This window comes from Oreochromis niloticus, unplaced genomic scaffold (genome assembly GCF_001858045.2).
Source record: "Oreochromis niloticus isolate F11D_XX unplaced genomic scaffold, O_niloticus_UMD_NMBU tig00000011_pilon, whole genome shotgun sequence".
Lineage (NCBI taxonomy): Eukaryota > Metazoa > Chordata > Actinopteri > Cichliformes > Cichlidae > Oreochromis > Oreochromis niloticus.
Genome location: NW_020327028.1, coordinates 25982 through 47813, shown reverse-complemented (window position 1 = coordinate 47813; position 21832 = coordinate 25982). Strand labels below are relative to the sequence as shown.

Sequence of the window (21832 nt, the reverse complement as noted above, 5' to 3'; positions counted from 1 at the left end):
GTTTGTGCTTTGCTCCATATTCTTCTCTGTTTGCCTGCATTGTGTGTCTGTTTTACTAAGTCTCTGAACACGTTTTCCATCCAGTAATGAAACATTTTTTCCTACGGTAAAACTTTCACTTCAGCTTTAGCTTCAGCATAGAAAGCTGTTTACAGTAACACATCACTGATCTTAGATCGGAATAGTATGCAGCTGGCTGTTAAATCATCATATTTATTTAAGTAACAAAACAAACTGAAGACATCCTCAAGATATAAGTCTGCGAAATGCTCCTGAAGCAGTAATAAGAGGGGTGTTTGTCGTCCTCGCTGTGGCTTACGGCCATACCACCCTGAACACGCCCGATCTCGTCTGATCTCGGAAGCTAAGCAGGGTCGGGCCTGGTCAGTACTTGGATGGGAGACCGCCTGGGAATACCAGGTGCTGTAAGCTTTTCTTCACACAAAAAACTGCAGGGGCGCTGCTGCTGTCTCTGTTTGTGCTTTGCTCCATATTCTTCTCTGTTTGCCTGCATTGTGTGTCTGTTTTACTAAGTCTCTGAACACGTTTTCCATCCAGTAATGAAACATTTTTCCTACGGTAAAACTTTCACTTCAGCTTTAGCTTCAGCATAGAAAGCTGTTTACAGTAACACATCACTGATCTTAGATCGGAATAGTATGCAGCTGGCTGTTAAAATCATCATATTTATTTAAGTAACAAAACAAACTGAAGACATCCTCAAGATATAAGTCTGCGAAATGCTCCTGAAGCAGTAATAAGAGGGGTGTTTGTCGTCCTCGCTGTGGCTTACGGCCATACCACCCTGAACACGCCCGATCTCGTCTGATCTCGGAAGCTAAGCAGGGTCGGGCCTGGTCAGTACTTGGATGGGAGACCGCCTGGGAATACCAGGTGCTGTAAGCTTTTCTTCACACAAAAAACTGCAGGGGGCGCTGCTGCTGTCTCTGTTTGTGCTTTGCTCCATATTCTTCTCTGTTTGCCTGCATTGTGTGTCTGTTTTACTAAGTCTCTGAACACGTTTTCCATCCAGTAATGAAACATTTTTTCCTACGGTAAAACTTTCACTTCAGCTTTAGCTTCAGCATAGAAAGCTGTTTACAGTAACACATCACTGATCTTAGATCGGAATAGTATGCAGCTGGCTGTTAAAATCATCATATTTATTTAAGTAACAAAACAACTGAAGACATCCTCAAGATATAAGTCTGCGAAATGCTCCTGAAGCAGTAATAAGAGGGGTGTTTGTCGTCCTCGCTGTGGCTTACGGCCATACCACCCTGAACACGCCCGATCTCGTCTGATCTCGGAAGCTAAGCAGGGTCGGGCCTGGTCAGTACTTGGATGGGAGACCGCCTGGGAATACCAGGTGCTGTAAGCTTTTCTTCACACAAAAAACTGCAGGGGGCGCTGCTGCTGTCTCTGTTTGTGCTTTGCTCCATATTCTTCTCTGTTTGCCTGCATTGTGTGTCTGTTTTACTAAGTCTCTGAACACGTTTTCCATCCAGTAATGAAACATTTTTTCCTACGGTAAAACTTTCACTTCAGCTTTAGCTTCAGCATAGAAAGCTGTTTACAGTAACACATCACTGATCTTAGATCGGAATAGTATGCAGCTGGCTGTTAAAATCATCATATTTATTTAAGTAACAAAACAAACTGAAGACATCCTCAAGATATAAGTCTGCGAAATGCTCCTGAAGCAGTAATAAGAGGGGTGTTTGTCGTCCTCGCTGTGGCTTACGGCCATACCACCCTGAACACGCCCGATCTCGTCTGATCTCGGAAGCTAAGCAGGGTCGGGCCTGGTCAGTACTTGGATGGGAGACCGCCTGGGAATACCAGGTGCTGTAAGCTTTTCTTCACACAAAAAACTGCAGGGGCGCTGCTGCTGTCTCTGTTTGTGCTTTGCTCCATATTCTTCTCTGTTTGCCTGCATTGTGTGTCTGTTTTACTAAGTCTCTGAACACGTTTTCCATCCAGTAATGAAACATTTTTTCCTACGGTAAAACTTTCACTTCAGCTTTAGCTTCAGCATAGAAAGCTGTTTACAGTAACACATCACTGATCTTAGATCGGAATAGTATGCAGCTGGCTGTTAAAATCATCATATTTATTTAAGTAACAAAACAAACTGAAGACATCCTCAAGATATAAGTCTGCGAAATGCTCCTGAAGCAGTAATAAGAGGGGTGTTTGTCGTCCTCGCTGTGGCTTACGGCCATACCACCCTGAACACGCCCGATCTCGTCTGATCTCGGAAGCTAAGCAGGGTCGGGCCTGGTCAGTACTTGGATGGGAGACCGCCTGGGAATACCAGGTGCTGTAAGCTTTTCTTCACACAAAAACTGCAGGGGGCGCTGCTGCTGTCTCTGTTTGTGCTTTGCTCCATATTCTTCTCTGTTTGCCTGCATTGTGTGTCTGTTTTACTAAGTCTCTGAACACGTTTTCCATCCAGTAATGAAACATTTTTTCCTACGGTAAAACTTTCACTTCAGCTTTAGCTTCAGCATAGAAAGCTGTTTACAGTAACACATCACTGATCTTAGATCGGAATAGTATGCAGCTGGCTGTTAAAATCATCATATTTATTTAAGTAACAAAACAAACTGAAGACATCCTCAAGATATAAGTCTGCGAAATGCTCCTGAAGCAGTAATAAGAGGGGTGTTTGTCGTCCTCGCTGTGGCTTACGGCCATACCACCCTGAACACGCCCGATCTCGTCTGATCTCGGAAGCTAAGCAGGGTCGGGCCTGGTCAGTACTTGGATGGGAGACCGCCTGGGAATACCAGGTGCTGTAAGCTTTTCTTCACACAAAAAACTGCAGGGGGCGCTGCTGCTGTCTCTGTTTGTGCTTTGCTCCATATTCTTCTCTGTTTGCCTGCATTGTGTGTCTGTTTTACTAAGTCTCTGAACACGTTTTCCATCCAGTAATGAAACATTTTTTCCTACGGTAAAACTTTCACTTCAGCTTTAGCTTCAGCATAGAAAGCTGTTTACAGTAACACATCACTGATCTTAGATCGGAATAGTATGCAGCTGGCTGTTAAAATCATCATATTTATTTAAGTAACAAAACAAACTGAAGACATCCTCAAGATATAAGTCTGCGAAATGCTCCTGAAGCAGTAATAAGAGGGTGTTTGTCGTCCTCGCTGTGGCTTACGGCCATACCACCCTGAACACGCCCGATCTCGTCTGATCTCGGAAGCTAAGCAGGGTCGGGCCTGGTCAGTACTTGGATGGGAGACCGCCTGGGAATACCAGGTGCTGTAAGCTTTTCTTCACACAAAAAACTGCAGGGGGCGCTGCTGCTGTCTCTGTTTGTGCTTTGCTCCATATTCTTCTCTGTTTGCCTGCATTGTGTGTCTGTTTTACTAAGTCTCTGAACACGTTTTCCATCCAGTAATGAAACATTTTTTCCTACGGTAAAACTTTCACTTCAGCTTTAGCTTCAGCATAGAAAGCTGTTTACAGTAACACATCACTGATCTTAGATCGGAATAGTATGCAGCTGGCTGTTAAAATCATCATATTTATTTAAGTAACAAAACAAACTGAAGACATCCTCAAGATATAAGTCTGCGAAATGCTCCTGAAGCAGTAATAAGAGGGGTGTTTGTCGTCCTCGCTGTGGCTTACGGCCATACCACCCTGAACACGCCCGATCTCGTCTGATCTCGGAAGCTAAGCAGGGTCGGGCCTGGTCAGTACTTGGATGGGAGACCGCCTGGGAATACCAGGTGCTGTAAGCTTTTCTTCACACAAAAAACTGCAGGGGGCGCTGCTGCTGTCTCTGTTTGTGCTTTGCTCCATATTCTTCTCTGTTTGCCTGCATTGTGTGTCTGTTTTACTAAGTCTCTGAACACGTTTTCCATCCAGTAATGAAACATTTTTTCCTACGGTAAACTTTCACTTCAGCTTTAGCTTCAGCATAGAAAGCTGTTTACAGTAACACATCACTGATCTTAGATCGGAATAGTATGCAGCTGGCTGTTAAAATCATCATATTTATTTAAGTAACAAAACAAACTGAAGACATCCTCAAGATATAAGTCTGCGAAATGCTCCTGAAGCAGTAATAAGAGGGGTGTTTGTCGTCCTCGCTGTGGCTTACGGCCATACCACCCTGAACACGCCCGATCTCGTCTGATCTCGGAAGCTAAGCAGGGTCGGGCCTGGTCAGTACTTGGATGGGAGACCGCCTGGGAATACCAGGTGCTGTAAGCTTTCTTCACACAAAAAACTGCAGGGGCGCTGCTGCTGTCTCTGTTTGTGCTTTGCTCCATATTCTTCTCTGTTTGCCTGCATTGTGTGTCTGTTTTACTAAGTCTCTGAACACGTTTTCCATCCAGTAATGAAACATTTTTCCTACGGTAAAACTTTCACTTCAGCTTTAGCTTCAGCATAGAAAGCTGTTTACAGTAACACATCACTGATCTTAGATCGGAATAGTATGCAGCTGGCTGTTAAAATCATCATATTTATTTAAGTAACAAAACAAACTGAAGACATCCTCAAGATATAAGTCTGCGAAATGCTCCTGAAGCAGTAATAAGAGGGGTGTTTGTCGTCCTCGCTGTGGCTTACGGCCATACCACCCTGAACACGCCCGATCTCGTCTGATCTCGGAAGCTAAGCAGGGTCGGGCCTGGTCAGTACTTGGATGGGAGACCGCCTGGGAATACCAGGTGCTGTAAGCTTTTCTTCACACAAAAAACTGCAGGGGGCGCTGCTGCTGTCTCTGTTTGTGCTTTGCTCCATATTCTTCTCTGTTTGCCTGCATTGTGTGTCTGTTTTACTAAGTCTCTGAACACGTTTTCCATCCAGTAATGAAACATTTTTCCTACGGTAAAACTTTCACTTCAGCTTTAGCTTCAGCATAGAAAGCTGTTTACAGTAACACATCACTGATCTTAGATCGGAATAGTATGCAGCTGGCTGTTAAAATCATCATATTTATTTAAGTAACAAAACAAACTGAAGACATCCTCAAGATATAAGTCTGCGAAATGCTCCTGAAGCAGTAATAAGAGGGGTGTTTGTCGTCCTCGCTGTGGCTTACGGCCATACCACCCTGAACACGCCCGATCTCGTCTGATCTCGGAAGCTAAGCAGGGTCGGGCCTGGTCAGTACTTGGATGGGAGACCGCCTGGGAATACCAGGTGCTGTAAGCTTTTCTTCACACAAAAAACTGCAGGGGGCGCTGCTGCTGTCTCTGTTTGTGCTTTGCTCCATATTCTTCTCTGTTTGCCTGCATTGTGTGTCTGTTTTACTAAGTCTCTGAACACGTTTTCCATCCAGTAATGAAACATTTTTTCCTACGGTAAAACTTTCACTTCAGCTTTAGCTTCAGCATAGAAAGCTGTTTACAGTAACACATCACTGATCTTAGATCGGAATAGTATGCAGCTGGCTGTTAAAATCATCATATTTATTTAAGTAACAAAACAAACTGAAGACATCCTCAAGATATAAGTCTGCGAAATGCTCCTGAAGCAGTAATAAGAGGGGTGTTTGTCGTCCTCGCTGTGGCTTACGGCCATACCACCCTGAACACGCCCGATCTCGTCTGATCTCGGAAGCTAAGCAGGGTCGGGCCTGGTCAGTACTTGGATGGGAGACCGCCTGGGAATACCAGGTGCTGTAAGCTTTTCTTCACACAAAAAACTGCAGGGGGCGCTGCTGCTGTCTCTGTTTGTGCTTTGCTCCATATTCTTCTCTGTTTGCCTGCATTGTGTGTCTGTTTACTAAGTCTCTGAACACGTTTTCCATCCAGTAATGAAACATTTTTTCCTACGGTAAAACTTTCACTTCAGCTTTAGCTTCAGCATAGAAAGCTGTTTACAGTAACACATCACTGATCTTAGATCGGAATAGTATGCAGCTGGCTGTTAAAATCATCATATTTATTTAAGTAACAAAACAAACTGAAGACATCCTCAAGATATAAGTCTGCGAAATGCTCCTGAAGCAGTAATAAGAGGGGTGTTTGTCGTCCTCGCTGTGGCTTACGGCCATACCACCCTGAACACGCCCGATCTCGTCTGATCTCGGAAGCTAAGCAGGGTCGGGCCTGGTCAGTACTTGGATGGGAGACCGCCTGGGAATACCAGGTGCTGTAAGCTTTTCTTCACACAAAAAACTGCAGGGGGCGCTGCTGCTGTCTCTGTTTGTGCTTTGCTCCATATTCTTCTCTGTTTGCCTGCATTGTGTGTCTGTTTTACTAAGTCTCTGAACACGTTTTCCATCCAGTAATGAAACATTTTTTCCTACGGTAAAACTTTCACTTCAGCTTTAGCTTCAGCATAGAAAGCTGTTTACAGTAACACATCACTGATCTTAGATCGGAATAGTATGCAGCTGGCTGTTAAAATCATCATATTTATTTAAGTAACAAAACAAACTGAAGACATCCTCAAGATATAAGTCTGCGAAATGCTCCTGAAGCAGTAATAAGAGGGGTGTTTGTCGTCCTCGCTGTGGCTTACGGCCATACCACCCTGAACACGCCCGATCTCGTCTGATCTCGGAAGCTAAGCAGGGTCGGGCCTGGTCAGTACTTGGATGGGAGACCGCCTGGGAATACCAGGTGCTGTAAGCTTTTCTTCACACAAAAACTGCAGGGGGCGCTGCTGCTGTCTCTGTTTGTGCTTTGCTCCATATTCTTCTCTGTTTGCCTGCATTGTGTGTCTGTTTTACTAAGTCTCTGAACACGTTTTCCATCCAGTAATGAAACATTTTTTCCTACGGTAAAACTTTCACTTCAGCTTTAGCTTCAGCATAGAAAGCTGTTTACAGTAACACATCACTGATCTTAGATCGGAATAGTATGCAGCTGGCTGTTAAAATCATCATATTTATTTAAGTAACAAAACAAACTGAAGACATCCTCAAGATATAAGTCTGCGAAATGCTCCTGAAGCAGTAATAAGAGGGGTGTTTGTCGTCCTCGCTGTGGCTTACGGCCATACCACCCTGAACACGCCCGATCTCGTCTGATCTCGGAAGCTAAGCAGGGTCGGGCCTGGTCAGTACTTGGATGGGAGACCGCCTGGGAATACCAGGTGCTGTAAGCTTTTCTTCACACAAAAAACTGCAGGGGGCGCTGCTGCTGTCTCTGTTTGTGCTTTGCTCCATATTCTTCTCTGTTTGCCTGCATTGTGTGTCTGTTTTACTAAGTCTCTGAACACGTTTTCCATCCAGTAATGAAACATTTTTTCCTACGGTAAAACTTTCACTTCAGCTTTAGCTTCAGCATAGAAAGCTGTTTACAGTAACACATCACTGATCTTAGATCGGAATAGTATGCAGCTGGCTGTTAAATCATCATATTTATTTAAGTAACAAAACAAACTGAAGACATCCTCAAGATATAAGTCTGCGAAATGCTCCTGAAGCAGTAATAAGAGGGGTGTTTGTCGTCCTCGCTGTGGCTTACGGCCATACCACCCTGAACACGCCCGATCTCGTCTGATCTCGGAAGCTAAGCAGGGTCGGGCCTGGTCAGTACTTGGATGGGAGACCGCCTGGGAATACCAGGTGCTGTAAGCTTTTCTTCACACAAAAAACTGCAGGGGGCGCTGCTGCTGTCTCTGTTTGTGCTTTGCTCCATATTCTTCTCTGTTTGCCTGCATTGTGTGTCTGTTTTACTAAGTCTCTGAACACGTTTTCCATCCAGTAATGAAACATTTTTTCCTACGGTAAAACTTTCACTTCAGCTTTAGCTTCAGCATAGAAAGCTGTTTACAGTAACACATCACTGATCTTAGATCGGAATAGTATGCAGCTGGCTGTTAAAATCATCATATTTATTTAAGTAACAAAACAAACTGAAGACATCCTCAAGATATAAGTCTGCGAAATGCTCCTGAAGCAGTAATAAGAGGGGTGTTTGTCGTCCTCGCTGTGGCTTACGGCCATACCACCCTGAACACGCCCGATCTCGTCTGATCTCGGAAGCTAAGCAGGGTCGGGCCTGGTCAGTACTTGGATGGGAGACCGCCTGGGAATACCAGGTGCTGTAAGCTTTTCTTCACACAAAAAACTGCAGGGGGCGCTGCTGCTGTCTCTGTTTGTGCTTTGCTCCATATTCTTCTCTGTTTGCCTGCATTGTGTGTCTGTTTTACTAAGTCTCTGAACACGTTTTCCATCCAGTAATGAAACATTTTTTCCTACGGTAAAACTTTCACTTCAGCTTTAGCTTCAGCATAGAAAGCTGTTTACAGTAACACATCACTGATCTTAGATCGGAATAGTATGCAGCTGGCTGTTAAAATCATCATATTTATTTAAGTAACAAAACAAACTGAAGACATCCTCAAGATATAAGTCTGCGAAATGCTCCTGAAGCAGTAATAAGAGGGGTGTTTGTCGTCCTCGCTGTGGCTTACGGCCATACCACCCTGAACACGCCCGATCTCGTCTGATCTCGGAAGCTAAGCAGGGTCGGGCCTGGTCAGTACTTGGATGGAGACCGCCTGGGAATACCAGGTGCTGTAAGCTTTTCTTCACACAAAAAACTGCAGGGGGCGCTGCTGCTGTCTCTGTTTGTGCTTTGCTCCATATTCTTCTCTGTTTGCCTGCATTGTGTGTCTGTTTTACTAAGTCTCTGAACACGTTTTCCATCCAGTAATGAAACATTTTTTCCTACGGTAAAACTTTCACTTCAGCTTTAGCTTCAGCATAGAAAGCTGTTTACAGTAACACATCACTGATCTTAGATCGGAATAGTATGCAGCTGGCTGTTAAAATCATCATATTTATTTAAGTAACAAAACAAACTGAAGACATCCTCAAGATATAAGTCTGCGAAATGCTCCTGAAGCAGTAATAAGAGGGGTGTTTGTCGTCCTCGCTGTGGCTTACGGCCATACCACCCTGAACACGCCCGATCTCGTCTGATCTCGGAAGCTAAGCAGGGTCGGGCCTGGTCAGTACTTGGATGGGAGACCGCCTGGGAATACCAGGTGCTGTAAGCTTTTCTTCACACAAAAAACTGCAGGGGGCGCTGCTGCTGTCTCTGTTTGTGCTTTGCTCCATATTCTTCTCTGTTTGCCTGCATTGTGTGTCTGTTTTACTAAGTCTCTGAACACGTTTTCCATCCAGTAATGAAACATTTTTTCCTACGGTAAAACTTTCACTTCAGCTTTAGCTTCAGCATAGAAAGCTGTTTACAGTAACACATCACTGATCTTAGATCGGAATAGTATGCAGCTGGCTGTTAAAATCATCATATTTATTTAAGTAACAAACAAACTGAAGACATCCTCAAGATATAAGTCTGCGAAATGCTCCTGAAGCAGTAATAAGAGGGGTGTTTGTCGTCCTCGCTGTGGCTTACGGCCATACCACCCTGAACACGCCCGATCTCGTCTGATCTCGGAAGCTAAGCAGGGTCGGGCCTGGTCAGTACTTGGATGGGAGACCGCTGGGAATACCAGGTGCTGTAAGCTTTTCTTCACACAAAAAACTGCAGGGGGCGCTGCTGCTGTCTCTGTTTGTGCTTTGCTCCATATTCTTCTCTGTTTGCCTGCATTGTGTGTCTGTTTTACTAAGTCTCTGAACACGTTTTCCATCCAGTAATGAAACATTTTTTCCTACGGTAAAACTTTCACTTCAGCTTTAGCTTCAGCATAGAAAGCTGTTTACAGTAACACATCACTGATCTTAGATCGGAATAGTATGCAGCTGGCTGTTAAAATCATCATATTTATTTAAGTAACAAAACAAACTGAAGACATCCTCAAGATATAAGTCTGCGAAATGCTCCTGAAGCAGTAATAAGAGGGTGTTTGTCGTCCTCGCTGTGGCTTACGGCCATACCACCCTGAACACGCCCGATCTCGTCTGATCTCGGAAGCTAAGCAGGGTCGGGCCTGGTCAGTACTTGGATGGGAGACCGCCTGGGAATACCAGGTGCTGTAAGCTTTTCTTCACACAAAAAACTGCAGGGGGCGCTGCTGCTGTCTCTGTTTGTGCTTTGCTCCATATTCTTCTCTGTTTGCCTGCATTGTGTGTCTGTTTTACTAAGTCTCTGAACACGTTTTCCATCCAGTAATGAAACATTTTTTCCTACGGTAAAACTTTCACTTCAGCTTTAGCTTCAGCATAGAAAGCTGTTTACAGTAACACATCACTGATCTTAGATCGGAATAGTATGCAGCTGGCTGTTAAAATCATCATATTTATTTAAGTAACAAAACAAACTGAAGACATCCTCAAGATATAAGTCTGCGAAATGCTCCTGAAGCAGTAATAAGAGGGGTGTTTGTCGTCCTCGCTGTGGCTTACGGCCATACCACCCTGAACACGCCCGATCTCGTCTGATCTCGGAAGCTAAGCAGGGTCGGGCCTGGTCAGTACTTGGATGGGAGACCGCCTGGGAATACCAGGTGCTGTAAGCTTTTCTTCACACAAAAAACTGCAGGGGGCGCTGCTGCTGTCTCTGTTTGTGCTTTGCTCCATATTCTTCTCTGTTTGCCTGCATTGTGTGTCTGTTTTACTAAGTCTCTGAACACGTTTTCCATCCAGTAATGAAACATTTTTTCCTACGGTAAAACTTTCACTTCAGCTTTAGCTTCAGCATAGAAAGCTGTTTACAGTAACACATCACTGATCTTAGATCGGAATAGTATGCAGCTGGCTGTTAAAATCATCATATTTATTTAAGTAACAAAACAAACTGAAGACATCCTCAAGATATAAGTCTGCGAAATGCTCCTGAAGCAGTAATAAGAGGGTGTTTGTCGTCCTCGCTGTGGCTTACGGCCATACCACCCTGAACACGCCCGATCTCGTCTGATCTCGGAAGCTAAGCAGGGTCGGGCCTGGTCAGTACTTGGATGGGAGACCGCCTGGGAATACCAGGTGCTGTAAGCTTTTCTTCACACAAAAAACTGCAGGGGGCGCTGCTGCTGTCTCTGTTTGTGCTTTGCTCCATATTCTTCTCTGTTTGCCTGCATTGTGTGTCTGTTTTACTAAGTCTCTGAACACGTTTTCCATCCAGTAATGAAACATTTTTTCCTACGGTAAAACTTTCACTTCAGCTTTAGCTTCAGCATAGAAAGCTGTTTACAGTAACACATCACTGATCTTAGATCGGAATAGTATGCAGCTGGCTGTTAAAATCATCATATTTATTTAAGTAACAAAACAAACTGAAGACATCCTCAAGATATAAGTCTGCGAAATGCTCCTGAAGCAGTAATAAGAGGGGTGTTTGTCGTCCTCGCTGTGGCTTACGGCCATACCACCCTGAACACGCCCGATCTCGTCTGATCTCGGAAGCTAAGCAGGGTCGGGCCTGGTCAGTACTTGGATGGGAGACCGCCTGGGAATACCAGGTGCTGTAAGCTTTTCTTCACACAAAAAACTGCAGGGGGCGCTGCTGCTGTCTCTGTTTGTGCTTTGCTCCATATTCTTCTCTGTTTGCCTGCATTGTGTGTCTGTTTTACTAAGTCTCTGAACACGTTTTCCATCCAGTAATGAAACATTTTTTCCTACGGTAAAACTTTCACTTCAGCTTTAGCTTCAGCATAGAAAGCTGTTTACAGTAACACATCACTGATCTTAGATCGGAATAGTATGCAGCTGGCTGTTAAAATCATCATATTTATTTAAGTAACAAAACAAACTGAAGACATCCTCAAGATATAAGTCTGCGAAATGCTCCTGAAGCAGTAATAAGAGGGGTGTTTGTCGTCCTCGCTGTGGCTTACGGCCATACCACCCTGAACACGCCCGATCTCGTCTGATCTCGGAAGCTAAGCAGGGTCGGGCCTGGTCAGTACTTGGATGGGAGACCGCCTGGGAATACCAGGTGCTGTAAGCTTTTCTTCACACAAAAAACTGCAGGGGGCGCTGCTGCTGTCTCTGTTTGTGCTTTGCTCCATATTCTTCTCTGTTTGCCTGCATTGTGTGTCTGTTTTACTAAGTCTCTGAACACGTTTTCCATCCAGTAATGAAACATTTTTTCCTACGGTAAAACTTTCACTTCAGCTTTAGCTTCAGCATAGAAAGCTGTTTACAGTAACACATCACTGATCTTAGATCGGAATAGTATGCAGCTGGCTGTTAAAATCATCATATTTATTTAAGTAACAAAACAAACTGAAGACATCCTCAAGATATAAGTCTGCGAAATGCTCCTGAAGCAGTAATAAGAGGGGTGTTTGTCGTCCTCGCTGTGGCTTACGGCCATACCACCCTGAACACGCCCGATCTCGTCTGATCTCGGAAGCTAAGCAGGGTCGGGCCTGGTCAGTACTTGGATGGGAGACCGCCTGGGAATACCAGGTGCTGTAAGCTTTTCTTCACACAAAAAACTGCAGGGGCGCTGCTGCTGTCTCTGTTTGTGCTTTGCTCCATATTCTTCTCTGTTTGCCTGCATTGTGTGTCTGTTTTACTAAGTCTCTGAACACGTTTTCCATCCAGTAATGAAACATTTTTTCCTACGGTAAAACTTTCACTTCAGCTTTAGCTTCAGCATAGAAAGCTGTTTACAGTAACACATCACTGATCTTAGATCGGAATAGTATGCAGCTGGCTGTTAAAATCATCATATTTATTTAAGTAACAAAACAAACTGAAGACATCCTCAAGATATAAGTCTGCGAAATGCTCCTGAAGCAGTAATAAGAGGGGTGTTTGTCGTCCTCGCTGTGGCTTACGGCCATACCACCCTGAACACGCCCGATCTCGTCTGATCTCGGAAGCTAAGCAGGGTCGGGCCTGGTCAGTACTTGGATGGGAGACCGCCTGGGAATACCAGGTGCTGTAAGCTTTTCTTCACACAAAAAACTGCAGGGGGCGCTGCTGCTGTCTCTGTTTGTGCTTTGCTCCATATTCTTCTCTGTTTGCCTGCATTGTGTGTCTGTTTTACTAAGTCTCTGAACACGTTTTCCATCCAGTAATGAAACATTTTTTCCTACGGTAAAACTTTCACTTCAGCTTTAGCTTCAGCATAGAAAGCTGTTTACAGTAACACATCACTGATCTTAGATCGGAATAGTATGCAGCTGGCTGTTAAAATCATCATATTTATTTAAGTAACAAAACAAACTGAAGACATCCTCAAGATATAAGTCTGCGAAATGCTCCTGAAGCAGTAATAAGAGGGGTGTTTGTCGTCCTCGCTGTGGCTTACGGCCATACCACCCTGAACACGCCCGATCTCGTCTGATCTCGGAAGCTAAGCAGGGTCGGGCCTGGTCAGTACTTGGATGGGAGACCGCCTGGGAATACCAGGTGCTGTAAGCTTTTCTTCACACAAAAAACTGCAGGGGGCGCTGCTGCTGTCTCTGTTTGTGCTTTGCTCCATATTCTTCTCTGTTTGCCTGCATTGTGTGTCTGTTTTACTAAGTCTCTGAACACGTTTTCCATCCAGTAATGAAACATTTTTTCCTACGGTAAAACTTTCACTTCAGCTTTAGCTTCAGCATAGAAAGCTGTTTACAGTAACACATCACTGATCTTAGATCGGAATAGTATGCAGCTGGCTGTTAAAATCATCTATTTAAGTTTAAGTAACAAAACAAACTGAAGACATCCTCAAGATATAAGTCTGCGAAATGCTCCTGAAGCAGTAATAAGAGGGGTGTTTGTCGTCCTCGCTGTGGCTTACGGCCATACCACCCTGAACACGCCCGATCTCGTCTGATCTCGGAAGCTAAGCAGGGTCGGGCCTGGTCAGTACTTGGATGGGAGACCGCCTGGGAATACCAGGTGCTGTAAGCTTTTCTTCACACAAAAAACTGCAGGGGGCGCTGCTGCTGTCTCTGTTTGTGCTTTGCTCCATATTCTTCTCTGTTTGCCTGCATTGTGTGTCTGTTTTACTAAGTCTCTGAACACGTTTTCCATCCAGTAATGAAACATTTTTTCCTACGGTAAAACTTTCACTTCAGCTTTAGCTTCAGCATAGAAAGCTGTTTACAGTAACACATCACTGATCTTAGATCGGAATAGTATGCAGCTGGCTGTTAAAATCATCATATTTATTTAAGTAACAAAACAAACTGAAGACATCCTCAGATATAAGTCTGCGAAATGCTCCTGAAGCAGTAATAAGAGGGGTGTTTGTCGTCCTCGCTGTGGCTTACGGCCATACCACCCTGAACACGCCCGATCTCGTCTGATCTCGGAAGCTAAGCAGGGTCGGGCCTGGTCAGTACTTGGATGGGAGACCGCCTGGGAATACCAGGTGCTGTAAGCTTTTCTTCACACAAAAAACTGCAGGGGGCGCTGCTGCTGTCTCTGTTTGTGCTTTGCTCCATATTCTTCTCTGTTTGCCTGCATTGTGTGTCTGTTTTACTAAGTCTCTGAACACGTTTTCCATCCAGTAATGAAACATTTTTTCCTACGGTAAAACTTTCACTTCAGCTTTAGCTTCAGCATAGAAAGCTGTTTACAGTAACACATCACTGATCTTAGATCGGAATAGTATGCAGCTGGCTGTTAAAATCATCATATTTATTTAAGTAACAAAACAAACTGAAGACATCCTCAAGATATAAGTCTGCGAAATGCTCCTGAAGCAGTAATAAGAGGGGTGTTTGTCGTCCTCGCTGTGGCTTACGGCCATACCACCCTGAACACGCCCGATCTCGTCTGATCTCGGAAGCTAAGCAGGGTCGGGCCTGGTCAGTACTTGGATGGGAGACCGCCTGGGAATACCAGGTGCTGTAAGCTTTTCTTCACACAAAAAACTGCAGGGGGCGCTGCTGCTGTCTCTGTTTGTGCTTTGCTCCATATTCTTCTCTGTTTGCCTGCATTGTGTGTCTGTTTTACTAAGTCTCTGAACACGTTTTCCATCCAGTAATGAAACATTTTTTCCTACGGTAAAACTTTCACTTCAGCTTTAGCTTCAGCATAGAAAGCTGTTTACAGTAACACATCACTGATCTTAGATCGGAATAGTATGCAGCTGGCTGTTAAAATCATCATATTTATTTAAGTAACAAAACAAACTGAAGACATCCTCAAGATATAAGTCTGCGAAATGCTCCTGAAGCAGTAATAAGAGGGGTGTTTGTCGTCCTCGCTGTGGCTTACGGCCATACCACCCTGAACACGCCCGATCTCGTCTGATCTCGGAAGCTAAGCAGGGTCGGGCCTGGTCAGTACTTGGATGGGAGACCGCCTGGGAATACCAGGTGCTGTAAGCTTTTCTTCACACAAAAACTGCAGGGGGCGCTGCTGCTGTCTCTGTTTGTGCTTTGCTCCATATTCTTCTCTGTTTGCCTGCATTGTGTGTCTGTTTTACTAAGTCTCTGAACACGTTTTCCATCCAGTAATGAAACATTTTTTCCTACGGTAAAACTTTCACTTCAGCTTTAGCTTCAGCATAGAAAGCTGTTTACAGTAACACATCACTGATCTTAGATCGGAATAGTATGCAGCTGGCTGTTAAAATCATCATATTTATTTAAGTAACAAAACAAACTGAAGACATCCTCAAGATATAAGTCTGCGAAATGCTCCTGAAGCAGTAATAAGAGGGGTGTTTGTCGTCCTCGCTGTGGCTTACGGCCATACCACCCTGAACACGCCCGATCTCGTCTGATCTCGGAAGCTAAGCAGGGTCGGGCCTGGTCAGTACTTGGATGGGAGACCGCCTGGGAATACCAGGTGCTGTAAGCTTTTCTTCACACAAAAAACTGCAGGGGGCGCTGCTGCTGTCTCTGTTTGTGCTTTGCTCCATATTCTTCTCTGTTTGCCTGCATTGTGTGTCTGTTTTACTAAGTCTCTGAACACGTTTTCCATCCAGTAATGAAACATTTTTTCCTACGGTAAAACTTTCACTTCAGCTTTAGCTTCAGCATAGAAAGCTGTTTACAGTAACACATCACTGATCTTAGATCGGAATAGTATGCAGCTGGCTGTTAAAATCATCATATTTATTTAAGTAACAAAACAAACTGAAGACATCCTCAAGATATAAGTCTGCGAAATGCTCCTGAAGCAGTAATAAGAGGGGTGTTTGTCGTCCTCGCTGTGGCTTACGGCCATACCACCCTGAACACGCCCGATCTCGTCTGATCTCGGAAGCTAAGCAGGGTCGGGCCTGGTCAGTACTTGGATGGGAGACCGCCTGGGAATACCAGGTGCTGTAAGCTTTTCTTCACACAAAAAACTGCAGGGGGCGCTGCTGCTGTCTCTGTTTGTGCTTTGCTCCATATTCTTCTCTGTTTGCCTGCATTGTGTGTCTGTTTTACTAAGTCTCTGAACACGTTTTCCATCCAGTAATGAAACATTTTTTCCTACGGTAAAACTTTCACTTCAGCTTTAGCTTCAGCATAGAAAGCTGTTTACAGTAACACATCACTGATCTTAGATCGGAATAGTATGCAGCTGGCTGTTAAAATCATCATATTTATTTAAGTAACAAAACAAACTGAAGACATCCTCAAGATATAAGTCTGCGAAATGCTCCTGAAGCAGTAATAAGAGGGGTGTTTGTCGTCCTCGCTGTGGCTTACGGCCATACCACCCTGAACACGCCCGATCTCGTCTGATCTCGGAAGCTAAGCAGGGTCGGGCCTGGTCAGTACTTGGATGGGAGACCGCCTGGGAATACCAGGTGCTGTAAGCTTTTCTTCACACAAAAAACTGCAGGGGGCGCTGCTGCTGTCTCTGTTTGTGCTTTGCTCCATATTCTTCTCTGTTTGCCTGCATTGTGTGTCTGTTTTACTAAGTCTCTGAACACGTTTTCCATCCAGTAATGAAACATTTTTTCCTACGGTAAAACTTTCACTTCAGCTTTAGCTTCAGCATAGAAAGCTGTTTACAGTAACACATCACTGATCTTAGATCGGAATAGTATGCAGCTGGCTGTTAAAATCATCATATTTATTTAAGTAACAAAACAAACTGAAGACATCCTCAAGATATAAGTCTGCGAAATGCTCCTGAAGCAGTAATAAGAGGGGTGTTTGTCGTCCTCGCTGTGGCTTACGGCCATACCACCCTGAACACGCCCGATCTCGTCTGATCTCGGAAGCTAAGCAGGGTCGGGCCTGGTCAGTACTTGGATGGGAGACCGCCTGGGAATACCAGGTGCTGTAAGCTTTTCTTCACACAAAAAACTGCAGGGGGCGCTGCTGCTGTCTCTGTTTGTGCTTTGCTCCATATTCTTCTCTGTTTGCCTGCATTGTGTGTCTGTTTTACTAAGTCTCTGAACACGTTTTCCATCCAGTAATGAAACATTTTTTCCTACGGTAAAACTTTCACTTCAGCTTTAGCTTCAGCATAGAAAGCTGTTTACAGTAACACATCACTGATCTTAGATCGGAATAGTATGCAGCTGGCTGTTAAAATCATCATATTTATTTAAGTAACAAACAAACTGAAGACATCCTCAAGATATAAGTCTGCGAAATGCTCCTGAAGCAGTAATAAGAGGGGTGTTTGTCGTCCTCGCTGTGGCTTACGCCATACCACCCTGAACACGCCCGATCTCGTCTGATCTCGGAAGCTAAGCAGGGTCGGGCCTGGTCAGTACTTGGATGGGAGACCGCCTGGGAATACCAGGTGCTGTAAGCTTTTCTTCACACAAAAAACTGCAGGGGGCGCTGCTGCTGTCTCTGTTTGTGCTTTGCTCCATATTCTTCTCTGTTTGCCTGCATTGTGTGTCTGTTTTACTAAGTCTCTGAACACGTTTTCCATCCAGTAATGAAACATTTTTTCCTACGGTAAAACTTTCACTTCAGCTTTAGCTTCAGCATAGAAAGCTGTTTACAGTAACACATCACTGATCTTAGATCGGAATAGTATGCAGCTGGCTGTTAAAATCATCATATTTATTTAAGTAACAAAACAAACTGAAGACATCCTCAAGATATAAGTCTGCGAAATGCTCCTGAAGCAGTAATAAGAGGGGTGTTTGTCGTCCTCGCTGTGGCTTACGGCCATACCACCCTGAACACGCCCGATCTCGTCTGATCTCGGAAGCTAAGCAGGGTCGGGCCTGGTCAGTACTTGGATGGGAGACCGCCTGGGAATACCAGGTGCTGTAAGCTTTTCTTCACACAAAAAACTGCAGGGGGCGCTGCTGCTGTCTCTGTTTGTGCTTTGCTCCATATTCTTCTCTGTTTGCCTGCATTGTGTGTCTGTTTTACTAAGTCTCTGAACACGTTTTCCATCCAGTAATGAAACATTTTTTCCTACGGTAAAACTTTCACTTCAGCTTTAGCTTCAGCATAGAAAGCTGTTTACAGTAACACATCACTGATCTTAGATCGGAATAGTATGCAGCTGGCTGTTAAAATCATCATATTTATTTAAGTAACAAAACAAACTGAAGACATCCTCAAGATATAAGTCTGCGAAATGCTCCTGAAGCAGTAATAAGAGGGGTGTTTGTCGTCCTCGCTGTGGCTTACGGCCATACCACCCTGAACACGCCCGATCTCGTCTGATCTCGGAAGCTAAGCAGGGTCGGGCCTGGTCAGTACTTGGATGGGAGACCGCCTGGGAATACCAGGTGCTGTAAGCTTTTCTTCACACAAAAAACTGCAGGGGGCGCTGCTGCTGTCTCTGTTTGTGCTTTGCTCCATATTCTTCTCTGTTTGCCTGCATTGTGTGTCTGTTTTACTAAGTCTCTGAACACGTTTTCCATCCAGTAATGAAACATTTTTTCCTACGGTAAAACTTTCACTTCAGCTTTAGCTTCAGCATAGAAAGCTGTTTACAGTAACACATCACTGATCTTAGATCGGAATAGTATGCAGCTGGCTGTTAAAATCATCATATTTATTTAAGTAACAAAACAAACTGAAGACATCCTCAAGATATAAGTCTGCGAAATGCTCCTGAAGCAGTAATAAGAGGGGTGTTTGTCGTCCTCGCTGTGGCTTACGGCCATACCACCCTGAACACGCCCGATCTCGTCTGATCTCGGAAGCTAAGCAGGGTCGGGCCTGGTCAGTACTTGGATGGGAGACCGCCTGGGAATACCAGGTGCTGTAAGCTTTTCTTCACACAAAAAACTGCAGGGGGCGCTGCTGCTGTCTCTGTTTGTGCTTTGCTCCATATTCTTCTCTGTTTGCCTGCATTGTGTGTCTGTTTTACTAAGTCTCTGAACACGTTTTCCATCCAGTAATGAAACATTTTTTCCTACGGTAAAACTTTCACTTCAGCTTTAGCTTCAGCATAGAAAGCTGTTTACAGTAACACATCACTGATCTTAGATCGGAATAGTATGCAGCTGGCTGTTAAAATCATCATATTTATTTAAGTAACAAAACAAACTGAAGACATCCTCAAGATATAAGTCTGCGAAATGCTCCTGAAGCAGTAATAAGAGGGGTGTTTGTCGTCCTCGCTGTGGCTTACGGCCATACCACCCTGAACACGCCCGATCTCGTCTGATCTCGGAAGCTAAGCAGGGTCGGGCCTGGTCAGTACTTGGATGGGAGACCGCCTGGGAATACCAGGTGCTGTAAGCTTTTCTTCACACAAAAAACTGCAGGGGGCGCTGCTGCTGTCTCTGTTTGTGCTTTGCTCCATATTCTTCTCTGTTTGCCTGCATTGTGTGTCTGTTTACTAAGTCTCTGAACACGTTTTCCATCCAGTAATGAAACATTTTTTCCTACGGTAAAACTTTCACTTCAGCTTTAGCTTCAGCATAGAAAGCTGTTTACAGTAACACATCACTGATCTTAGATCGGAATAGTATGCAGCTGGCTGTTAAAATCATCATATTTATTTAAGTAACAAAACAAACTGAAGACATCCTCAAGATATAAGTCTGCGAAATGCTCCTGAAGCAGTAATAAGAGGGGTGTTTGTCGTCCTCGCTGTGGCTTACGGCCATACCACCCTGAACACGCCCGATCTCGTCTGATCTCGGAAGCTAAGCAGGGTCGGGCCTGGTCAGTACTTGGATGGGAGACCGCCTGGGAATACCAGGTGCTGTAAGCTTTTCTTCACACAAAAAACTGCAGGGGGCGCTGCTGCTGTCTCTGTTTGTGCTTTGCTCCATATTCTTCTCTGTTTGCCTGCATTGTGTGTCTGTTTTACTAAGTCTCTGAACACGTTTTCCATCCAGTAATGAAACATTTTTTCCTACGGTAAAACTTTCACTTCAGCTTTAGCTTCAGCATAGAAAGCTGTTTACAGTAACACATCACTGATCTTAGATCGGAATAGTATGCAGCTGGCTGTTAAAATCATCATATTTATTTAAGTAACAAAACAAACTGAAGACATCCTCAAGATATAAGTCTGCGAAATGCTCCTGAAGCAGTAATAAGAGGGGTGTTTGTCGTCCTCGCTGTGGCTTACGGCCATACCACCCTGAACACGCCCGATCTCGTCTGATCTCGGAAGCTAAGCAGGGTCGGGCCTGGTCAGTACTTGGATGGGAGACCGCCTGGGAATACCAGGTGCTGTAAGCTTTTCTTCACACAAAAAACTGCAGGGGGCGCTGCTGCTGTCTCTGTTTGTGCTTTGCTCCATATTCTTCTCTGTTTGCCTGCATTGTGTGTCTGTTTTACTAAGTCTCTGAACACGTTTTCCATCCAGTAATGAAACATTTTTTCCTACGGTAAAACTTTCACTTCAGCTTTAGCTTCAGCATAGAAAGCTGTTTACAGTAACACATCACTGATCTTAGATCGGAATAGTATGCAGCTGGCTGTTAAAATCATCATATTTATTTAAGTAACAAAACAAACTGAAGACATCCTCAAGATATAAGTCTGCGAAATGCTCCTGAAGCAGTAATAAGAGGGTGTTTGTCGTCCTCGCTGTGGCTTACGGCCATACCACCCTGAACACGCCCGATCTCGTCTGATCTCGGAAGCTAAGCAGGGTCGGGCCTGGTCAGTACTTGGATGGGAGACCGCCTGGGAATACCAGGTGCTGTAAGCTTTTCTTCACACAAAAAACTGCAGGGGGCGCTGCTGCTGTCTCTGTTTGTGCTTTGCTCCATATTCTTCTCTGTTTGCCTGCATTGTGTGTCTGTTTTACTAAGTCTCTGAACACGTTTTCCATCCAGTAATGAAACATTTTTTCCTACGGTAAAACTTTCACTTCAGCTTTAGCTTCAGCATAGAAAGCTGTTTACAGTAACACATCACTGATCTTAGATCGGAATAGTATGCAGCTGGCTGTTAAAATCATCATATTTATTTAAGTAACAAAACAAACTGAAGACATCCTCAAGATATAAGTCTGCGAAATGCTCCTGAAGCAGTAATAAGAGGGGTGTTTGTCGTCCTCGCTGTGGCTTACGGCCATACCACCCTGAACACGCCCGATCTCGTCTGATCTCGGAAGCTAAGCAGGGTCGGGCCTGGTCAGTACTTGGATGGGAGACCGCCTGGGAATACCAGGTGCTGTAAGCTTTTCTTCACACAAAAAACTGCAGGGGGCGCTGCTGCTGTCTCTGTTTGTGCTTTGCTCCATATTCTTCTCTGTTTGCCTGCATTGTGTGTCTGTTTTACTAAGTCTCTGAACACGTTTTCCATCCAGTAATGAAACATTTTTTCCTACGGTAAAACTTTCACTTCAGCTTTAGCTTCAGCATAGAAAGCTGTTTACAGTAACACATCACTGATCTTAGATCGGAATAGTATGCAGCTGGCTGTTAAAATCATCATATTTATTTAAGTAACAAAACAAACTGAAGACATCCTCAAGATATAAGTCTGCGAAATGCTCCTGAAGCAGTAATAAGAGGGGTGTTTGTCGTCCTCGCTGTGGCTTACGGCCATACCACCCTGAACACGCCCGATCTCGTCTGATCTCGGAAGCTAAGCAGGGTCGGGCCTGGTCAGTACTTGGATGGGAGACCGCCTGGGAATACCAGGTGCTGTAAGCTTTTCT

The 21832-nt window shown here is 44.5% G+C and overlaps 46 non-coding genes across 46 annotated transcripts; all 46 read left to right on the top strand.

Annotated features, from left to right (window-relative positions):
- Nucleotides 1–313: 313 nt before the first annotated feature.
- On the top strand, nucleotides 314–432 carry LOC112844378 (5S ribosomal RNA). The gene has a single exon (XR_003217099.1). It is a non-coding gene; the product is annotated as a 5S ribosomal RNA (ribosomal RNA).
- A 355-nt stretch (nucleotides 433–787) lies between these two features.
- LOC112844377 (5S ribosomal RNA) lies at nucleotides 788–906 on the top strand. Its single transcript, XR_003217098.1, has one exon. It is a non-coding gene; the product is annotated as a 5S ribosomal RNA (ribosomal RNA).
- A 356-nt stretch (nucleotides 907–1262) lies between these two features.
- Nucleotides 1263–1381, top strand: LOC112844376 (5S ribosomal RNA). The gene has a single exon (XR_003217097.1). It is a non-coding gene; the product is annotated as a 5S ribosomal RNA (ribosomal RNA).
- A 357-nt stretch (nucleotides 1382–1738) lies between these two features.
- LOC112844374 (5S ribosomal RNA) lies at nucleotides 1739–1857 on the top strand. Its single transcript, XR_003217095.1, has one exon. It is a non-coding gene; the product is annotated as a 5S ribosomal RNA (ribosomal RNA).
- A 356-nt stretch (nucleotides 1858–2213) lies between these two features.
- On the top strand, nucleotides 2214–2332 carry LOC112844373 (5S ribosomal RNA). Its single transcript, XR_003217094.1, has one exon. It is a non-coding gene; the product is annotated as a 5S ribosomal RNA (ribosomal RNA).
- Nucleotides 2333–2688: 356 nt separating this feature from the next.
- Nucleotides 2689–2807, top strand: LOC112844372 (5S ribosomal RNA). Its single transcript, XR_003217093.1, has one exon. It is a non-coding gene; the product is annotated as a 5S ribosomal RNA (ribosomal RNA).
- Nucleotides 2808–3163: 356 nt separating this feature from the next.
- On the top strand, nucleotides 3164–3282 carry LOC112844371 (5S ribosomal RNA). Its single transcript, XR_003217092.1, has one exon. It is a non-coding gene; the product is annotated as a 5S ribosomal RNA (ribosomal RNA).
- Nucleotides 3283–3639: 357 nt separating this feature from the next.
- Nucleotides 3640–3758, top strand: LOC112844370 (5S ribosomal RNA). Its single transcript, XR_003217091.1, has one exon. It is a non-coding gene; the product is annotated as a 5S ribosomal RNA (ribosomal RNA).
- A 356-nt stretch (nucleotides 3759–4114) lies between these two features.
- On the top strand, nucleotides 4115–4233 carry LOC112844369 (5S ribosomal RNA). Its single transcript, XR_003217090.1, has one exon. It is a non-coding gene; the product is annotated as a 5S ribosomal RNA (ribosomal RNA).
- Nucleotides 4234–4587: 354 nt separating this feature from the next.
- LOC112844368 (5S ribosomal RNA) lies at nucleotides 4588–4706 on the top strand. The gene has a single exon (XR_003217089.1). It is a non-coding gene; the product is annotated as a 5S ribosomal RNA (ribosomal RNA).
- A 356-nt stretch (nucleotides 4707–5062) lies between these two features.
- LOC112844367 (5S ribosomal RNA) lies at nucleotides 5063–5181 on the top strand. Its single transcript, XR_003217088.1, has one exon. It is a non-coding gene; the product is annotated as a 5S ribosomal RNA (ribosomal RNA).
- A 357-nt stretch (nucleotides 5182–5538) lies between these two features.
- On the top strand, nucleotides 5539–5657 carry LOC112844366 (5S ribosomal RNA). The gene has a single exon (XR_003217087.1). It is a non-coding gene; the product is annotated as a 5S ribosomal RNA (ribosomal RNA).
- A 356-nt stretch (nucleotides 5658–6013) lies between these two features.
- LOC112844365 (5S ribosomal RNA) lies at nucleotides 6014–6132 on the top strand. The gene has a single exon (XR_003217086.1). It is a non-coding gene; the product is annotated as a 5S ribosomal RNA (ribosomal RNA).
- Nucleotides 6133–6489: 357 nt separating this feature from the next.
- Nucleotides 6490–6608, top strand: LOC112844363 (5S ribosomal RNA). Its single transcript, XR_003217084.1, has one exon. It is a non-coding gene; the product is annotated as a 5S ribosomal RNA (ribosomal RNA).
- Nucleotides 6609–6964: 356 nt separating this feature from the next.
- LOC112844362 (5S ribosomal RNA) lies at nucleotides 6965–7083 on the top strand. The gene has a single exon (XR_003217083.1). It is a non-coding gene; the product is annotated as a 5S ribosomal RNA (ribosomal RNA).
- Nucleotides 7084–7439: 356 nt separating this feature from the next.
- LOC112844361 (5S ribosomal RNA) lies at nucleotides 7440–7558 on the top strand. The gene has a single exon (XR_003217082.1). It is a non-coding gene; the product is annotated as a 5S ribosomal RNA (ribosomal RNA).
- Nucleotides 7559–7915: 357 nt separating this feature from the next.
- Nucleotides 7916–8034, top strand: LOC112844360 (5S ribosomal RNA). Its single transcript, XR_003217081.1, has one exon. It is a non-coding gene; the product is annotated as a 5S ribosomal RNA (ribosomal RNA).
- Nucleotides 8035–8391: 357 nt separating this feature from the next.
- Nucleotides 8392–8509, top strand: LOC112844274 (5S ribosomal RNA). The gene has a single exon (XR_003217020.1). It is a non-coding gene; the product is annotated as a 5S ribosomal RNA (ribosomal RNA).
- A 357-nt stretch (nucleotides 8510–8866) lies between these two features.
- LOC112844359 (5S ribosomal RNA) lies at nucleotides 8867–8985 on the top strand. Its single transcript, XR_003217080.1, has one exon. It is a non-coding gene; the product is annotated as a 5S ribosomal RNA (ribosomal RNA).
- Nucleotides 8986–9341: 356 nt separating this feature from the next.
- LOC112844277 (5S ribosomal RNA) lies at nucleotides 9342–9459 on the top strand. The gene has a single exon (XR_003217022.1). It is a non-coding gene; the product is annotated as a 5S ribosomal RNA (ribosomal RNA).
- Nucleotides 9460–9815: 356 nt separating this feature from the next.
- Nucleotides 9816–9934, top strand: LOC112844358 (5S ribosomal RNA). The gene has a single exon (XR_003217079.1). It is a non-coding gene; the product is annotated as a 5S ribosomal RNA (ribosomal RNA).
- Nucleotides 9935–10291: 357 nt separating this feature from the next.
- LOC112844357 (5S ribosomal RNA) lies at nucleotides 10292–10410 on the top strand. Its single transcript, XR_003217078.1, has one exon. It is a non-coding gene; the product is annotated as a 5S ribosomal RNA (ribosomal RNA).
- Nucleotides 10411–10766: 356 nt separating this feature from the next.
- LOC112844356 (5S ribosomal RNA) lies at nucleotides 10767–10885 on the top strand. Its single transcript, XR_003217077.1, has one exon. It is a non-coding gene; the product is annotated as a 5S ribosomal RNA (ribosomal RNA).
- A 357-nt stretch (nucleotides 10886–11242) lies between these two features.
- On the top strand, nucleotides 11243–11361 carry LOC112844355 (5S ribosomal RNA). Its single transcript, XR_003217076.1, has one exon. It is a non-coding gene; the product is annotated as a 5S ribosomal RNA (ribosomal RNA).
- A 357-nt stretch (nucleotides 11362–11718) lies between these two features.
- On the top strand, nucleotides 11719–11837 carry LOC112844354 (5S ribosomal RNA). The gene has a single exon (XR_003217075.1). It is a non-coding gene; the product is annotated as a 5S ribosomal RNA (ribosomal RNA).
- Nucleotides 11838–12194: 357 nt separating this feature from the next.
- On the top strand, nucleotides 12195–12313 carry LOC112844352 (5S ribosomal RNA). The gene has a single exon (XR_003217073.1). It is a non-coding gene; the product is annotated as a 5S ribosomal RNA (ribosomal RNA).
- Nucleotides 12314–12669: 356 nt separating this feature from the next.
- On the top strand, nucleotides 12670–12788 carry LOC112844351 (5S ribosomal RNA). The gene has a single exon (XR_003217072.1). It is a non-coding gene; the product is annotated as a 5S ribosomal RNA (ribosomal RNA).
- A 357-nt stretch (nucleotides 12789–13145) lies between these two features.
- LOC112844350 (5S ribosomal RNA) lies at nucleotides 13146–13264 on the top strand. Its single transcript, XR_003217071.1, has one exon. It is a non-coding gene; the product is annotated as a 5S ribosomal RNA (ribosomal RNA).
- A 358-nt stretch (nucleotides 13265–13622) lies between these two features.
- LOC112844349 (5S ribosomal RNA) lies at nucleotides 13623–13741 on the top strand. Its single transcript, XR_003217070.1, has one exon. It is a non-coding gene; the product is annotated as a 5S ribosomal RNA (ribosomal RNA).
- A 356-nt stretch (nucleotides 13742–14097) lies between these two features.
- LOC112844348 (5S ribosomal RNA) lies at nucleotides 14098–14216 on the top strand. The gene has a single exon (XR_003217069.1). It is a non-coding gene; the product is annotated as a 5S ribosomal RNA (ribosomal RNA).
- A 357-nt stretch (nucleotides 14217–14573) lies between these two features.
- On the top strand, nucleotides 14574–14692 carry LOC112844347 (5S ribosomal RNA). The gene has a single exon (XR_003217068.1). It is a non-coding gene; the product is annotated as a 5S ribosomal RNA (ribosomal RNA).
- Nucleotides 14693–15049: 357 nt separating this feature from the next.
- Nucleotides 15050–15168, top strand: LOC112844346 (5S ribosomal RNA). The gene has a single exon (XR_003217067.1). It is a non-coding gene; the product is annotated as a 5S ribosomal RNA (ribosomal RNA).
- A 356-nt stretch (nucleotides 15169–15524) lies between these two features.
- On the top strand, nucleotides 15525–15643 carry LOC112844345 (5S ribosomal RNA). The gene has a single exon (XR_003217065.1). It is a non-coding gene; the product is annotated as a 5S ribosomal RNA (ribosomal RNA).
- A 357-nt stretch (nucleotides 15644–16000) lies between these two features.
- On the top strand, nucleotides 16001–16119 carry LOC112844344 (5S ribosomal RNA). Its single transcript, XR_003217064.1, has one exon. It is a non-coding gene; the product is annotated as a 5S ribosomal RNA (ribosomal RNA).
- Nucleotides 16120–16476: 357 nt separating this feature from the next.
- Nucleotides 16477–16595, top strand: LOC112844343 (5S ribosomal RNA). The gene has a single exon (XR_003217063.1). It is a non-coding gene; the product is annotated as a 5S ribosomal RNA (ribosomal RNA).
- A 357-nt stretch (nucleotides 16596–16952) lies between these two features.
- Nucleotides 16953–17071, top strand: LOC112844340 (5S ribosomal RNA). Its single transcript, XR_003217061.1, has one exon. It is a non-coding gene; the product is annotated as a 5S ribosomal RNA (ribosomal RNA).
- A 356-nt stretch (nucleotides 17072–17427) lies between these two features.
- LOC112844286 (5S ribosomal RNA) lies at nucleotides 17428–17545 on the top strand. The gene has a single exon (XR_003217032.1). It is a non-coding gene; the product is annotated as a 5S ribosomal RNA (ribosomal RNA).
- Nucleotides 17546–17902: 357 nt separating this feature from the next.
- Nucleotides 17903–18021, top strand: LOC112844339 (5S ribosomal RNA). The gene has a single exon (XR_003217060.1). It is a non-coding gene; the product is annotated as a 5S ribosomal RNA (ribosomal RNA).
- Nucleotides 18022–18378: 357 nt separating this feature from the next.
- Nucleotides 18379–18497, top strand: LOC112844338 (5S ribosomal RNA). The gene has a single exon (XR_003217059.1). It is a non-coding gene; the product is annotated as a 5S ribosomal RNA (ribosomal RNA).
- Nucleotides 18498–18854: 357 nt separating this feature from the next.
- On the top strand, nucleotides 18855–18973 carry LOC112844337 (5S ribosomal RNA). The gene has a single exon (XR_003217058.1). It is a non-coding gene; the product is annotated as a 5S ribosomal RNA (ribosomal RNA).
- Nucleotides 18974–19330: 357 nt separating this feature from the next.
- Nucleotides 19331–19449, top strand: LOC112844325 (5S ribosomal RNA). The gene has a single exon (XR_003217056.1). It is a non-coding gene; the product is annotated as a 5S ribosomal RNA (ribosomal RNA).
- Nucleotides 19450–19805: 356 nt separating this feature from the next.
- Nucleotides 19806–19924, top strand: LOC112844313 (5S ribosomal RNA). The gene has a single exon (XR_003217054.1). It is a non-coding gene; the product is annotated as a 5S ribosomal RNA (ribosomal RNA).
- Nucleotides 19925–20281: 357 nt separating this feature from the next.
- On the top strand, nucleotides 20282–20400 carry LOC112844301 (5S ribosomal RNA). The gene has a single exon (XR_003217046.1). It is a non-coding gene; the product is annotated as a 5S ribosomal RNA (ribosomal RNA).
- A 356-nt stretch (nucleotides 20401–20756) lies between these two features.
- On the top strand, nucleotides 20757–20875 carry LOC112844289 (5S ribosomal RNA). The gene has a single exon (XR_003217035.1). It is a non-coding gene; the product is annotated as a 5S ribosomal RNA (ribosomal RNA).
- Nucleotides 20876–21232: 357 nt separating this feature from the next.
- On the top strand, nucleotides 21233–21351 carry LOC112844278 (5S ribosomal RNA). Its single transcript, XR_003217023.1, has one exon. It is a non-coding gene; the product is annotated as a 5S ribosomal RNA (ribosomal RNA).
- Nucleotides 21352–21708: 357 nt separating this feature from the next.
- On the top strand, nucleotides 21709–21827 carry LOC112844266 (5S ribosomal RNA). Its single transcript, XR_003217011.1, has one exon. It is a non-coding gene; the product is annotated as a 5S ribosomal RNA (ribosomal RNA).
- The last annotated feature ends 5 nt before the right edge of the window (nucleotides 21828–21832 follow it).